Source organism: Crinia signifera, chromosome 11 (genome assembly GCF_055691185.1).
Source record: "Crinia signifera chromosome 11, ASM5569118v1, whole genome shotgun sequence".
NCBI classification, from domain to species: domain Eukaryota; kingdom Metazoa; phylum Chordata; class Amphibia; order Anura; family Myobatrachidae; genus Crinia; species Crinia signifera.
Genome location: NC_139227.1, coordinates 19,796,209 through 19,811,056, shown reverse-complemented (window position 1 = coordinate 19,811,056; position 14,848 = coordinate 19,796,209). Strand labels below are relative to the sequence as shown.

At 45.5% G+C, this 14,848-nt stretch overlaps 1 pseudogene; it reads right to left on the bottom strand.

Moving 5' to 3' along the window:
• Positions 1-12,526: 12,526 nt before the first annotated feature.
• LOC146046495 (U2 spliceosomal RNA) lies at positions 12,527-12,662 on the bottom strand (annotated as a pseudogene).
• Between the last annotated feature and the right edge of the window lie 2,186 nt (positions 12,663-14,848).

Below are 14,848 nucleotides of genomic sequence, written 5' to 3'. Positions count from 1 at the left end.
GGTGTATTTTGTGCAGGTGTTGTGTGTATGTTTTTATATATATTTATGTATTTTTGCCTGTTATATATTTTTTCTGATTGCACGCATTGACGCAAGTAATACTGTTTAATACTGTTTAGGGCGCTCTTTTGCGCCAGAGGTTGTGATGTTGCTCTATAGCAACTACTACCTGTGAACACTTTTTGACACATTAGACTACCCGTACTAAGCACACTCCCCTGCAATTTGCGGCAGCTGGGAGCAGCGTCATTACGTGCATTCAGTCACTGGGTGTACTGGTATTTAAGGAAGGTATTGTGTATTTATCACTGTATCCTGAGGAAGGTTCGAATAAAAAAGGACCGAAACGTTGATCAAGACAGTTGTCATTTGTCTTATTTCATGAAGACACGTGAGTGCCGCATCCAGTGATTATATATTGGGACCTCGGTACTTGTGAGTTATCCGGGCGTCCGATTTTAAAATCGGGTCGGATCGGGACATCGCATCGCATCGCATGCGACCATCGGATGCGATGCGATGCGATGACCCGATTTTTCCATAGGAATCAATGTTAAAATGGACTGAGTCCATTTTAACATGGAATTCAATGGGAAAAAGGGGTCCTTTTCATACCCCTACTATCCAAGTGGGCATGGAGTTGGATATAAACCTGTGGCGAGCGTAGCGAGCCACCGAGCCCGAAGCGTGGCGAGCGTAGCGAGCCCCGCGAGGGGACACGGAATACCGTCCCCTCGCGGGGCTCGCTTCGCTCGCCACGCTTCGGGCTCGGTGGCTCGCTACGCTCGCCACAGGTTTATATCCAACTCCATGCCCACTTGGATAGTAGGGGTATGAAAAGGACCCCTTTTTCCATAGGAATCATTTTAACATTGATTCCTATGGAAAAATCGGGTCATCGCATCCGATGGTCGGATGCGATGCGATGCGATATCGTATCGCATCGCATCGGATTGTATGCCTTAACTTAAGGCATACAATCAAAAAATCGGGAGCCCGGATAACTCACAAGTACCGGGACCTCATCTCCTGAACGAGTTTTGAGGTTTTGTGAAGGCACCCGTGCAAGCTTCTACCGCTGGTTGTTTGAGTGCCGGATAATCCACACTGCTATATATATATATATATATATATATATATATATATATATATATATATATATATATATATATATATATACATATATATATATATATATATATATGAAAACTGGATAAATACAGTGCGCAATATGTGAAGATATTTTTGGGACTAATTGTTCCCAGAGTCTCTGAACAGAGTCCAACTCCTGTGCCTCTTTGAATGCACTCAGATCCTTAATCTGGCAGCACTGTTCTCCTGTGTCCAAACAGGTAGGTAGATCTAAAATCAGAATAAGAACAGGCGCTCCATAGTGCAGGTAGAAGATAGGTTTATTTGAAGACAGGATAACATGAATGGGGATAGGATCACGTACCAAGACAGGCGGTATAGGGTACCGCAGACACAATCAGCATGAATTTGGTGCCCGGCACCGTTTAATACTTGGCGCTGCTTACACCGCGGACTCCTTTGTTCTTACTGACGTCGCTAGGTCATCGACTTCGTCAGTGTAGACACTCTCTACTGGTGTTCTGTTGACTTTGTATACTGTTTAAACTGCCGCCGTGCAATAGTACTATAATCTCCAGAGTGCTATCTGCCTACCTCTTGGATATATATATATCACCTCTTCAGTGAGGCAGAGGGGGGCGCGGCCACTTATAGGATGGGAAAGCGGCAGCATGGTGGCGGGGCCGCCAACCTAACATCATGTTTGGGGGCCACGCCGCTGCCGTGCAATGCCGGTATTTCAGACATTGCGTAGAGGTGGTCTTGGCTACAATGGTGCAATTCAATGGCGCAACTCATGTCATCTGGTCCCACACACCACCCGCTAAAGGGTTGCCGGAAACTGCCGGCATTTTGGGAGACTTGCACCCTTACTGGGGTGTCGGGAGGCTAATCTGATTTCAGGGACCCTCACAGCCATTCCGGAAGGGTGGGCAACCTTGTGCTAAATGTTGCTGTAGTTGAAGAATTATTTGCTTCGGTGCATGACCAAAATAAATCTCCTGGGCCAGTGGTGAATTTAGGGTCAAGTTTCCCCTACGTACAACATTATTTCCCTGCCCATTTCATGTTGGGGCCAGTCCAGATGCCCACAGTCCACAACCTCATACTTATCACTTTTCAAGCGTAGTACATCTGGCCCTCAGTAATTATAGTAGGCAGAAGAGGCGTTTTAAAATCCAAAGGTTTTGATAGTATAAAGGTCCATACACATTGGGTGACTATGCCCAGTGTGTATGGACAGCGATGATCATTTACATCGCTGGGGGGGGATGGGGGGGGGGGGGAGGGAGCCGCTCAGTGCATACACACTGACCTGCTTTCCCTCTGGCCGGCGCCGATGGAGATGGGGAGGACGGCGTTGCATAGCGGAGCGCTATGCAACGCCGTCCTGAAAGCTGCTCGTCTGCTGGTATAACCAGCAGATGAACGGCTTTCCCGGCGATGTTGCGGGAGCGAGCAGCAGCTCTCACCGTTCATCACCGGGCCACACACTGGGCGGCTTTGAGCTGAAAGCCGCTCAAACCTGCTGTTTCAGCTGAACGTCACCCAGTGTGTATGGGCCTTAACGCTGCCATATCCCAACTATTTCCAGTCATAAACATTATTTGCACTCGCATTCACTTTTCAACACACACATAGATGCACATTTAGATTGATTTACCTTTTTCATGCTTATACCAAAACTAGTTACCAGCCTGGCAAAATAACAGAACAACACATACCTCCCATCATGACCCTCTCCAGGAGGGACACATTGCTCTGTTTCTGGACTTCCCTGGTTATTTATGATTACCATCATCTGGGATGAACACCTTTCTTATCAGTTAACCTGTTTAAAACAAGTGAAGGCCATCATACATTTTATTTTTTATTTATTTATTTACAGTTTCTTATATAGCGCAGCAGATTCCGTTGCGCTTTACAATAGTAGGGAAGTCCAGAAGCAGAGCAGAGGTGAGGAGCAGCATAAGCCTTTTATAGTGTATAGATAAACGTCCAGCCAATCACCTGCTAACTGCCATGCTAAGGGCTGTGTTTGAAAAAAGTCAGTAAGGAGCTGATTGGCTGGACGTTTATCTCTCCTTATCACACTTGCATTTATCTCTTGTTGAGGCTTAATACATCTGCCCCAGTGTCTAGTCCCACAGCCAGGGGGCTGGGGGCATGGCTAGAGGCTCACAGAGCCTCTGGGTCATGCCCCCATAGCGTCAAAACGGGGGCGTGGCCTCATGGGAGAGCCGCAGTTGTAGGCCATGCCCCCTTTAGTTAGGACACACCCCCCATTTTGCCGCTATGGGGGCATGACATAGAGGCTCTGTGAGCCTCTAGCCATGCCCCCAGCCCCCTGGCTGTGGGAATAGATGCTGTGCGCATGCGCACAGCGTTTATTCCCCGCTGCTCAGCAGCCGACAGGGGGACTCCCAACATCCCTCGCCGCGGGACACTGCCTCCGGCGCGCATCCATCTGTCCCTCCTCCGTGTGTTTCAAAGTTGGGAGGTATGATATAGATTATGACGCGCCACACATGTGCCCTTGATTTTTTTCTGCAGGGCTGAGCAATTGACAGGAGTGAGGCTGTCATCAACCCAGGAGTGAAAAGGCTCCAAGCATTGTTGGGCCACGTTCCTTGCAGTGAGGCCACACCCCTATTTGGCACCTTGGACACTCTTCTGGGTGGCCAAGATCACCTCAGACTCAGGCAGGTGTGGTGAAACTCTATAAGAAACTGTAAATAAATAAGTCTGAATCAGGATCCTTTTTCTTCTTCCTGCTTTCTTATGTAATTCTGCTGCTACACACTGGGGAATCTTTACACAGATATCATTCATATATGTGAAGCAACCCTACCACCTACTGGTGTCATTTCATATTGCAGTCTGAATTGCTTGAAAACGACAAACAACTTATTTTTACTACATGTACATACTGTAAGTCAGGGGTCAGGGAACTTTTTTACCTTTTACCCCAGAATATATTTAGTTACGCCGACATTACCGCCTTGATTTGAATGGAAGGAAATCATATCATTGTAATACACACTGTACCACCAGAAATTGATATTGATGATATATCCTGCCAGTACGGTACAAAGCCTGGCAGCCATTGATGATGATTACCATGTATGGCTGTATGTGGTACACAATTTGTACCACACACACCGCCATACAAGGTAATCTTCATCATCATCATCATCATCATCAATGGCTGCCAGGCTGTGTGTGGTATAGACATTGATAATGTAACGTCCAGGCAACTGCAGTTTTAGTGTCAGTATTACAAGATGATATAGTTACAGTCTTTGCAAACTCGGCGCCGCATCGGCAGTACAGGCTGCGCGCTGACGAGATGGCGCAGCAACTAGTCAAACTCTATTGAAGAAGCCGGAGGACTTGGAGGCGGGGCCTGGGGCATCACGCAGGGAAGAGTGGAATACACAAGGGCAGTGGTGTAACTATAAATTTTGCTCCCCCCAGCCAAAATAGTTTTTGGCGGCCCCTCACACATTACGCCACACACACTGTAATGCCACATCCACATTATGCCACACACTGTAATGCCCCTTACACATTATGCCACACACTGTAATGCCACTTACACATTACGCCACATCCACATTATGCCACACACTGTAATGCCCTTTATATATACTATGGAAGTCGAAAATATTATAGCCACATGTAACAGAGTGGCCTCTGTGTGGTTGCGTACCAGCTGTGCGTGCGCAAACCCAGATGCTGCGTAGATTGGCTCGTGAAGCCCTGTGTATTAGCACGTGGTTTGAATAAATACGGTTCGCATTCCCATAGAATTGCCACAAAAATCACTTTCATACAGTGTATGCCCCACTCTCGGTCCATTAACTTATCTGCAGACACTTTGCATTTGGGAAACAATACCTATGTCTTCACTGCTATTTAAGTTTAAATAGATTTTTTTATGCTTCTATTGTTAACGACAAACAAGACTCGTTTGTCGTGTCAATAAGATACTTGTCTGTTGTATACACTATGGGGTTTATTCTGGTTGATTCACAAGGCTGCGAATTCACAGCCTTGCGAGCCCACCAAACCCCGCCTGGCGAACGACCGCCCCCACCCCCCCCTCGCCCCCTCAAAGTAACCGCCCACATCTTTCGATGGTCACCGACCATCGAATGATGTTTAGCGTGCACGCATATATAAGTGACTTTTCAGTCACTTACATATGCGTGCACGCTGGCGTGGATATGGGCGGGCAGCTGACATCCGTTGATGTCAGCTACCCGCCCCCCACACCCGCGTCACTGCCTCATTACCATGAGAACGCCCATATGGTAATGGAGCAGCCCGGCGCCCCCACGCCGCCATGGGTGCGTGCACCCGGCAAACCAAAAGGTCGCCGGGGGTACACACACCATTTGCCTGCACATGCGCGCAACATCGGAACTGCGTGCGAATGCACGCAGATCTGAATGAGGCCCTATAGGTCAGAACAAATTAAAGGCCCCCCACACAGTAGAACGATTTTTTGTCCGATTTCCGACCGATCGTCTGATATTTCAAGGGGAAGGGGATTATGGGAGGGTACCGGTGCACAGGTCACTTACACAAATAGAGACAGATAAAGATAGCAGATATATGTTTCCACAATATTAACAATTGGGTGCTGTACTTTTGATTATAAATACAATAGCTGGTGGAGGTGCTCCCCTGAGAGTAAACACAGTACTCAAAAGAAGAAGAAGAAGAAGAAGAAGAAAAAAAAGTACTCTCTGTTTGTGGGGGCACTACTTTTGAAAAATTGTTTAAAACTTAACTTTTAATTTAATTCAAAATATTTTCAAGCAGCGCGTACCAGATGACTGCTGACGGCATGCATTTCACTGCGGCACCTTAACACAGCAAGAGCGTTTTGCGTCTCCTTTTTTCCCCGACACGCTGACACCGGCCACCTGCACGACTCAGTGTCAACTGACATTGTCAGGTATCCCCCGGCGCCCGTGCCGCTCTCCCTCTCCTGTAAACTTTTTGTTTCTTTCAGGACACTGCGCTGCGGACACGCGCCTGGCAGTCTGTCCGCAATCTGCTGCCCTACTCAATCCTGGGATATCCCGGCTCTCTCTGACATGCCGCTCACTCTCCACCACTACCACAGGCAAGTGGGGAGCAGCAGCCCACAACCAGGAGAGGGGATTCACACATCCCCACATATTCTATCTTCCCTCTCTATCCTTGGGAATCCCTGCACCCGCCCAAATATCGCTCACCCCCCACCTCTGTTGCTGGCAAGTGGGGAGCAGCAGCATACAGCCAGCGGCCAGGGATCCTCGCTACCTGTCTCACCATTTCGGCACTGATAGACACTCATCCTGAATGTGGAGCAGAACATTTCTGCGCTGTATTAACCAACAGAAGTCCTCACAACCTCTCCCTCAGGACAGCAGTACTATCTTTTTCTACTAAACCCCGAGTATTCAGTTCAGGAGCAAGGATACACAAGCATAGATCCTGGGATTGGAAGAGGGTACTCTTGTCACTATTTCTTCACTCCTATCCCCTGTGTCATACTTAAAATGATCCTTAATTAAAGACCAATTAGAAATTATTGTATGGTCACTGAACTACAAAGATTACACTCTAGTAATTAAGGTGTGCCGCAGCACGGCAATCTTACCGTGATTATTTAAAAAGAGCAAACTACTCGCCTTTTTCATTTACATATTCTGTACCACAATTCAGAGCAAATACTATATAATTGACTTTAAGTGTATTTAATAACTGCTATTGTTTAGCTCATAATTATTACACTGCTACAATGGTTATCAACGTCCAGTAAAAAAACCACAAAAAGTAACTGTTTGTTGTAACATAATTGAGATACTATTCCACACCATTTAGCTAGCTACTTCTAATTTCTCAGCAATAAATTACCTTGACTGCTTAAACTAATAACTGAATATTGCCATGTATCTAATTCTGAAATACTGAATATGTGTGCTACAAAAGTAATGCTTGATTGTTAACTATAAGGTTACTTTGGGGTTATTCCCCTGATTGTGTTCTTTTTAGGAATAATAACAGCCATCTGCCTGGATTTATTGAAGAATTGTGGTCTGTAAAATAAATATATTTCGCATCTGTTGCCATTGGTTACCTCCAAATTAACCTAAGTCCAGTGTTGTTACTTCACATTTACTTCGCATAGCGAGCCACCGTGCCCGCAGCGTGGCGAGCGCAGCGAGCCAGCAAGGGGCTTTTTTGCGCTCGCCATGCTCTCTGACTCCGGGCAGTCGGGATCCCGACGTCGGGATAATGACTGTCGGGACCCCGACTGTCTCGGAGTCCCGTACCACACCCATGCAGTGCAGCCCCCCCCACACACACACACAAACACTAATACACAATCACACACAAATATGCATACAGACATATACACACTAACATAAATACACACTAGGGAGGTCCTTGTTTATATGACAAACAAAAAACGTAAACAAATTTGGTCTGACCCTCTCAAAATCTTTCATTTATTGTAAAAACACTGTCAGAAATATCATTAAAACAATTTGATATTTGGATTTGGAATGGAGATTTGGATTGCCCACAGCTATGGTAATTGGATAAAGAATCACGTAACAAGTGATTAATACATGCCCCAGGGATTCTCTGATACACTCAATGGGCCACAAAATATTATTAAATATTATGTTATACAGTAGCTACAGTATACTAAATAGAGGAAAATATAGAACCGAGCACTTCTGTCTTGTATATATATATATATATATATACATATATATATATATATATATATATATATATATATATATTATATATTGTTTGAATATAATTGTGCATTGGGTAATTATTGTTTTTTAAGATACAGTGGATATTTTAGATGGATTGTTAAACAATTTTTTCATATTAGCTAATCTCCCGATGTATTGATTACAATGTACCCCAGAGTCTACCTTGACATAAGTAACGAGCCACATTTAATTATCAAGTACCATAGTGTATCACGACCGATAGAAATGAGGCACAACTGGGCAACTTATTGTGTTTGTCTTTGTTTGTTTATGTGTAATGGACAATTGTCTAAAATATGTAAGAGTATATGATCGATAGATTGTAATGTATTTTTTTGTGATCATTGAAATTTAATAAAGAGAAATAATTAAAAAATATATATATTTTGATATTTAGTGGTCACTTAATGACCTGTAAAATAGCAGATACATATGGTCTTTGATATTGTGGCTGACCTTGTTGTCAAGAGGAAAAGGCCAACCAACTCCTCGGATAAGTACCAGAGGTGGGCAGCTATTTTTTGCGATGCGGCTTTGGACATTCCAGCATGAATGGTTTTGTACGCCACAAGGGTTTGAAGAAGACGCAGGTCATCCTGAGGCACACCGATGGAGAAAGGGGCTGTCGTACAAACCTTTACGTAGACTGTTGCAAAGAAGACCCAAAGTTCAAGAAGGCCGTTTTGCTCAAATAATGTTAAATGAAACTGACCGAAACATCAAAAGTTAGGAAGGTATAAATAATCCTGGACATCCATCGGGCTTGATGCATTGCACCAGGTGCAATAAATCATGTGTCCCGAGCTGCAATACATTCTTAATGAAAGCTACAAGAAGACTTTGGTGTTTATTTTTTAACAGCAGGTCATAACATAGCAGGTTAAATCCATATGCAGTCAGTAGTACAGGCAGACTGTCACGCTCCTTGAAGCACCAGCTGGAGTGTAATGGAGGCTGGGTGCTTTAATGTAAGGTTGTTGCATCGACAGGGAGTGAAGCAATAGGATAAAATAATTCTGATTTAATAAAGATACTGTGATACAAGTTGATATTGGTGGCATAAATAATATACTGTAGGTTATGCAATGAAAAAAGTCAATAGTCCAATACTTTATTGTAGAATATGATGATGCTTGATACTTGGAAAGAATATTGGAGGGTTGATTGAATAGTTGAAGAATAACTGAAAGATTGGAGGTTAGGAGTGAATACTTGACTGATTGGTTGAAGGATTGGATATTTGATTGAAGATTGAATGATTGGTTGGACGATTGGATGGTTGTTTAGAAGATTGGATGATTGATTGGAAGATTGGATTATTGGTTGGAAGATTGGATGATTGGTTAGAAGATTGGATGATTGGCTGGAAGATTGAAGGAATAATAAATGAAAGAACAATAATGAAGAAGTCTGTCCTTGCTGGATTGGATCGTAGCTGCAATCAGGAGTGACTGTGGATAATAACCGTCGGGAAAGAAAGATAAGATATTACCCCTTTGAGGGGCTAACCTTAACCAGTCCGCATTGGCGGCAGCAGAGTCCGTGGTGCATGAGGAGAGCAGTGAGACGATCAGCAGGAGAAGAACTTCACTTGAAGACGCAGGATTGTAGCGGGAACTACAGAGCCAGACCAGAGCAATGATGCTTAGGGATAGACATCATTGTACTGACTGCCAGTCTTATGCCTGGTACACACCAGGACGACTAGGGCCCGATCCCCTCAATCTAGATCCAATTCCGACCAATTGGATGTAGATTGTGTGCTGATTGGGCCCTTTTCTGTCCTGGTGTGGACCGATACCGATCCGATGCGCGGTCCCGCGGGTCGGTCGGTCGTTATTCAGATCCTACCTGCTGCAGGTAGGATCTGAATAACGACCATACTGCCGGGTGCGGGTCGCCATCGGATCGGACCCGATCACGGTGCACATCGTGAGCGGGTCGTGCCCCCCCCCGCATCATCGTGAGCGGGTCTGAAGAAACACTGACGACCCGCTCACAATGTGCATCGTGAGCGGGTCATCGTGGTGTGTACCCCACATTACCCGGCCAGTCAGTACTTAAGAGGTGAGCTGTGCAGCTATTGGCTAGCCTATTTGACAGGAGAGGTGGAGCCGCACAGGACAGGCTGAGGTATCCGAAAAGATGGCGCCCGCCAGTGGGGCGACAGGATTCAACCGGCAGTGAGTGTGCGCAGCTGCGCAGTTGCCGGCATTCAGTCAGAGGCCTAACCAGGCACAAACACACATGGCGGTTCAGGTCTCATGCCGCTCATGCCCATCATGGCACCGGAGCACACAGCACCACTGTCACCACACGGTGACAGCACGGCCACATGTACCCCACCAGGACCAGGAACACGAGCGGAGGTGAGCGCCATGGTATTAGACATGCTGTTAGAGGACCTAGGGCTGGGCACAGCACAGGGGACTTGGGTAAGAGCCATGGTGGATGTGACACAGTAGCATACAGGCTCTTTCAGCATAATAGACTCTGGAAAGGATACAATGGTCTCTATGATAAGTGCCCCAGCCTATCACTTGGGTAGCTCTTCTGACATCAAGAGCAAGGTGACTCTGCCCGGGAAACCCTTATATCAGGAAATCCAAGGTGCTGCTGATTACACACATGCTACCAAAACCTGGTCTGGATCCTCCACTTTACTTTCAAGTGGGGGAATGCTGGCTCTTACACAATATATACTGTATATAGATATATACAGTTGTGATCATAAGTTTACATACCCTAGCAGAATTTGTGATTTTCTGGCCATTTGTCAGAGAATATGAATGATAACTCCCAAACTTTTCTTTCAGTCATGGTTAGTGGTTGGGTGAAGCCATTTATTGTCACACAACTGTGTTTACTCTTTTTAAATCATAATGACAACAGAAACGACCCAAATGATCCTGATCAAAAATTTACATACCCTGGAGATTTTGGCCTGATAACATGCACACAAGTTGACACAAACGGGTTTGAATGGCTACTAAAGGTAACCATCCTCACCTGTGAGATGTTTGCTTGTAATCAGTGTGTGTGTAAAAAGGTCATTGAGTTTCTGGTCTCCTGAAAGACCCTTGCATCTTTCATCCAGTGCTTCACTGACGTGTCTGGATTTTGAGTCATGGGGAAAGCAAAAGAACCGTCAAAGGATCTGCGGGAAAAGGTAATTGAACTGTATAAAACAGGAAAGGGATATAAAAAAATATCCAAGCAATTGAGAATGCCAATCAGCAGTGTTCAAACTCTAATTAAGAAGTGGAAAATGAGGGATTCTGTGGAAACCAAATCACATTCAGGTAGACCCACCAAAATTACAGCCATAACTGTCAGGAAAATTGTTCAGAATGCAAATAAAAACCACAAATAACTTCAGCTGAAATACTGGACTCTCTGAAAAAAAGCGGCGTGGTTGTTTCAAATGCACAATAAGGAGGCATTTGAAGAAAAATGGACTGCATGGTCAAGTTGCCAGAAGAAAGCCAATGAGTTTGAGTTTGAAGAAACTCAGGAGCCCGAGGTGTGCTCCCTACCACCAGTGCTGTGCCTAAACACGTGCAAAGGGGGCCGTGCGATCGAATGGGCTTACAGTATCTCCCGAAGGAGACGGGCCCCGTTTTCCCCCTAACCCCTCTCAACCATAAGGCCGAAGAGGGGAAAATAGGGAACGGTGGGTCCTCTTCGCCGAAGCTTAGAGAAACCCTCTTTCCTCAACCCCCGGAAGGGTTAGGACGGTGGGTCCTCCGCACCCGAAGGTTTGGAGAGACCCTCAGTGGACTTCCCTCCGCCTTGCGGCTCGGGGTCGTCCTCGGGGGGACCGCAGCTCTCCCCAAAAGGCGAGAGCTTTGGCACGTTGGGGAAATGGAAGGCCCGTAAGGGTCGACCACACTACCCAAAAAAAACGTGACAAACTACAGAAAACAGAAAACGTGAAAAGTGCACAAACGTGAGAAGAAGAGAAATAAATAATAAAGAGGACCCCAGCCAGAAGGCCGGGGTGGGGGTGTGAAAAATTGTCCTACCCCATCCAAAAGGACGAGGTAAGGACGTGAAGCGCTAACCTAGAGGGAAGTGCGCAGTGCTAGTGCTTACTAGTGCATGGTGATTTTGGTATCACCCGTGCATGTTCGGCACCCCCGAGTTTCCCCGGGGGCACAGTGCAGCCTCGGACTCCAAGCAGCCGACCGATCAGCGTCTGACCAAGTGTTTCTCTGCTCCCATCGTAGGGCACTTTCCAGCCCCTGGCATGGGAATGGGTACTCCACTGGGCTTTTCGAGTGACTCCCTTAGGGGCTGCGACCCCCTCGGAAGAGCAATCTACTCAGTCTCAGTGTTTCTCCGATTCCAAGGTTAAGGTACTAAGCTGGGCCTTTCGCGGTCTCCCCATCAGAGGCTACGAACCTCTGGAACAGGAGCCATCTACTCAGTCCCAGCCTTTCTCCGCTCCTTGGGAATGGATACTAGACTGAGCCTTTCGCTGTCTCATCCTTCGGGGGCTACGAACCCCGTCAAGAGAGTCAAACTACTAGGCCCAGTGTTTCTCCCCCCCTCTTACCAGTGGATTTACGGAAACAACACCTCCTACCAAAGGCAGAGGTGAAGGTACTCATCCAGACTTTTCACCACTCCCAGGCAAAAAAGAGGGGTCCCACACCCTCCGCCCATCAGAGCAGCTACTCAGTCCAGCCTTTCTCTATTCTCTGCCAGAGGCCAGTCCATACCCACTGATAAGAACAGATACTACACTTGATCTTAGCCAAAAGGCAGAGAAAAAAGCCAATACTACGCAAATGCCAAAAAGCATCCCATATACAATACTCCAAACAGCACAGAGACAAGCCTCAAAACTTCTGGAACAAAGTCATTTGGAGTGATGAGACCAAAATGTAACTTTTTGGCCACAACTATAAACATTACATTTGGAGAGGAGTCAACAAGGCCTATGATGAAAGGTACCCCATTCCTACTGTGAAACACGGTGGTGGATCGCTGATGTTTTGGGGATGTGTGAGCTACAAGGGCACTGTAAACTTGGTCAAAATTGATGGCAAGATGAATGTAGCATGTTATCAGAAAATACTGGAGGAAAATTTGCGCTCATCAGCCCAGAAGCTGCGCATGGAACATACTTGGATGTTCCAACATGACAATGATCCAAAACACAAGGCCAAGTCGACCTTTCATTGGCTGCAGCAGAATAAAGTGAAGGTTCTGGAGTGGCCATCTTAGTCTTCGGACCTCCATATCATTGAGCCACTCTGGGGAGATCTCAAACGTGCAGTCCATGCAAGACAGCCCAAGAATTTACAGGAACTGGAGGCTTTTTGCCAAGAAGAATGGGCAGCTTTACCATCTGAGAAAATAAAGAGCCTCATCCACAACTACTACAAAAGACTTCAAGCTGTCATTGATGTCAAAGGGGGCAATACACGATATTAACAACTGGGGTATGTAAACTTTTGATCATGGTCATTTGGGTAGTTTCTGTTGTAATTATGATTTAAAAAGAGTAAACACAATTGTTTGACAATAAATGGCTTCACCCAACCACTAACCATAAGTGAAAGAAAAGTTTGTGAGTTATCATTCATATTCTCTGACAAATGGCCAGAAAATCCCAAATTCTGCTAGGGTATGTAAACTTATGAGCACAAATGAGGGAGAACAAGTACAATTACAGAGGAGAAAGTCCTCACAGAACTCTCAAAACTGAAAATGGATAAATCAATGGGGCCAGATGGGATACATCCAAGGATACTAAAAGAGCTTAAAGGGGAGCTGGTGAAACCATTACCAGAATTAATTAACCAGTCACTAGCTACTGGAGTAATCCCAGGGGACTGGAAAACTGCAAATGTGGAAGCAAGGAAGAGGTAAGCAACTTTCGACCAATGAGCCTTACATCAGTAGTAGGAAAATTGATGGAAACACTCTTAAAACAAAGAGTTGTAGAATATCTCAAAACCAGCAACTTACAGGATCCGAAACAGCAAGGGTTTACTGGGGGGAAGATCATGTCAAACAAATCTTATTGACTTTTTTGACTGGGTGACTAAAGTCATAGGTCAAGGTGGGGTTGTAGATGTAGCTTATCTAGACGTTAGTAAGGCTTTTGACACTGTCCCACATCGCAGACTGTTAAATAAACTTGAAAGCTTGGGATTGGATTCTAAGATAGTTGAATGGATAAGATCTTGGTTGCAGGACAGAAAACAGAGAGTTGTAGTAAACGGAGTACAGTCAAAGGAGGGAAAAGTTACAAGTGGAGTACCCCAGGGATCTGTGGGTAAGAAAGGGTTGAACCACGGAACCAATTAAAGCTGCTGTATATGGGAGTGTGTAAAACTCCCTGTTAATAAATGGACAAAGAAAAAAGAGGTATACAGCGCTTGGGTTATTCTGAAAGATGGTCAGACACAAATATGTTGAAAAAGTACAAATACATTTATTGCATAACACAATTTAAAGAGAATTCTCTGTACTGTATAAGAAAAAATGAAAAAATTGCGCAATGAATTAAAAAGAGGGGGGGGGGGGATGATAAAACCAGTCAATGCATGCACATAGCTCCAAGAAGGTGGAAAGGCAGTTCTTAGGCCCAAACTGTTGGAGATAGTTACCACCAATGATGATCGAACTTCAAGGTCTAGTGAGTTGACCAAGGGATAATTCCGGTCTATTTTCCAGCTTGTGGATCCAGGTGGCCTCAGATGAAATAAGAGCAGGAATGATAGGTGGAATGATGGAAATGCCACCGCCGAGAGTCACTGCAAAGGAGGTGTAGACCTGTGGAGCACAGGGGGATGGAGGCTGGTCCGGAGTGAAGTTCACCGTGATAGAGACTGGTGCAAGGTGTTCGTGTGGGCTTCAGATTGGGGCCAAACAATGGATCAGGCTTTCGTATAGGCTCTTGGTTGGGGCCAATCAAATGGTGGTGCTCAACGCGTTTCGACGTGCTAACA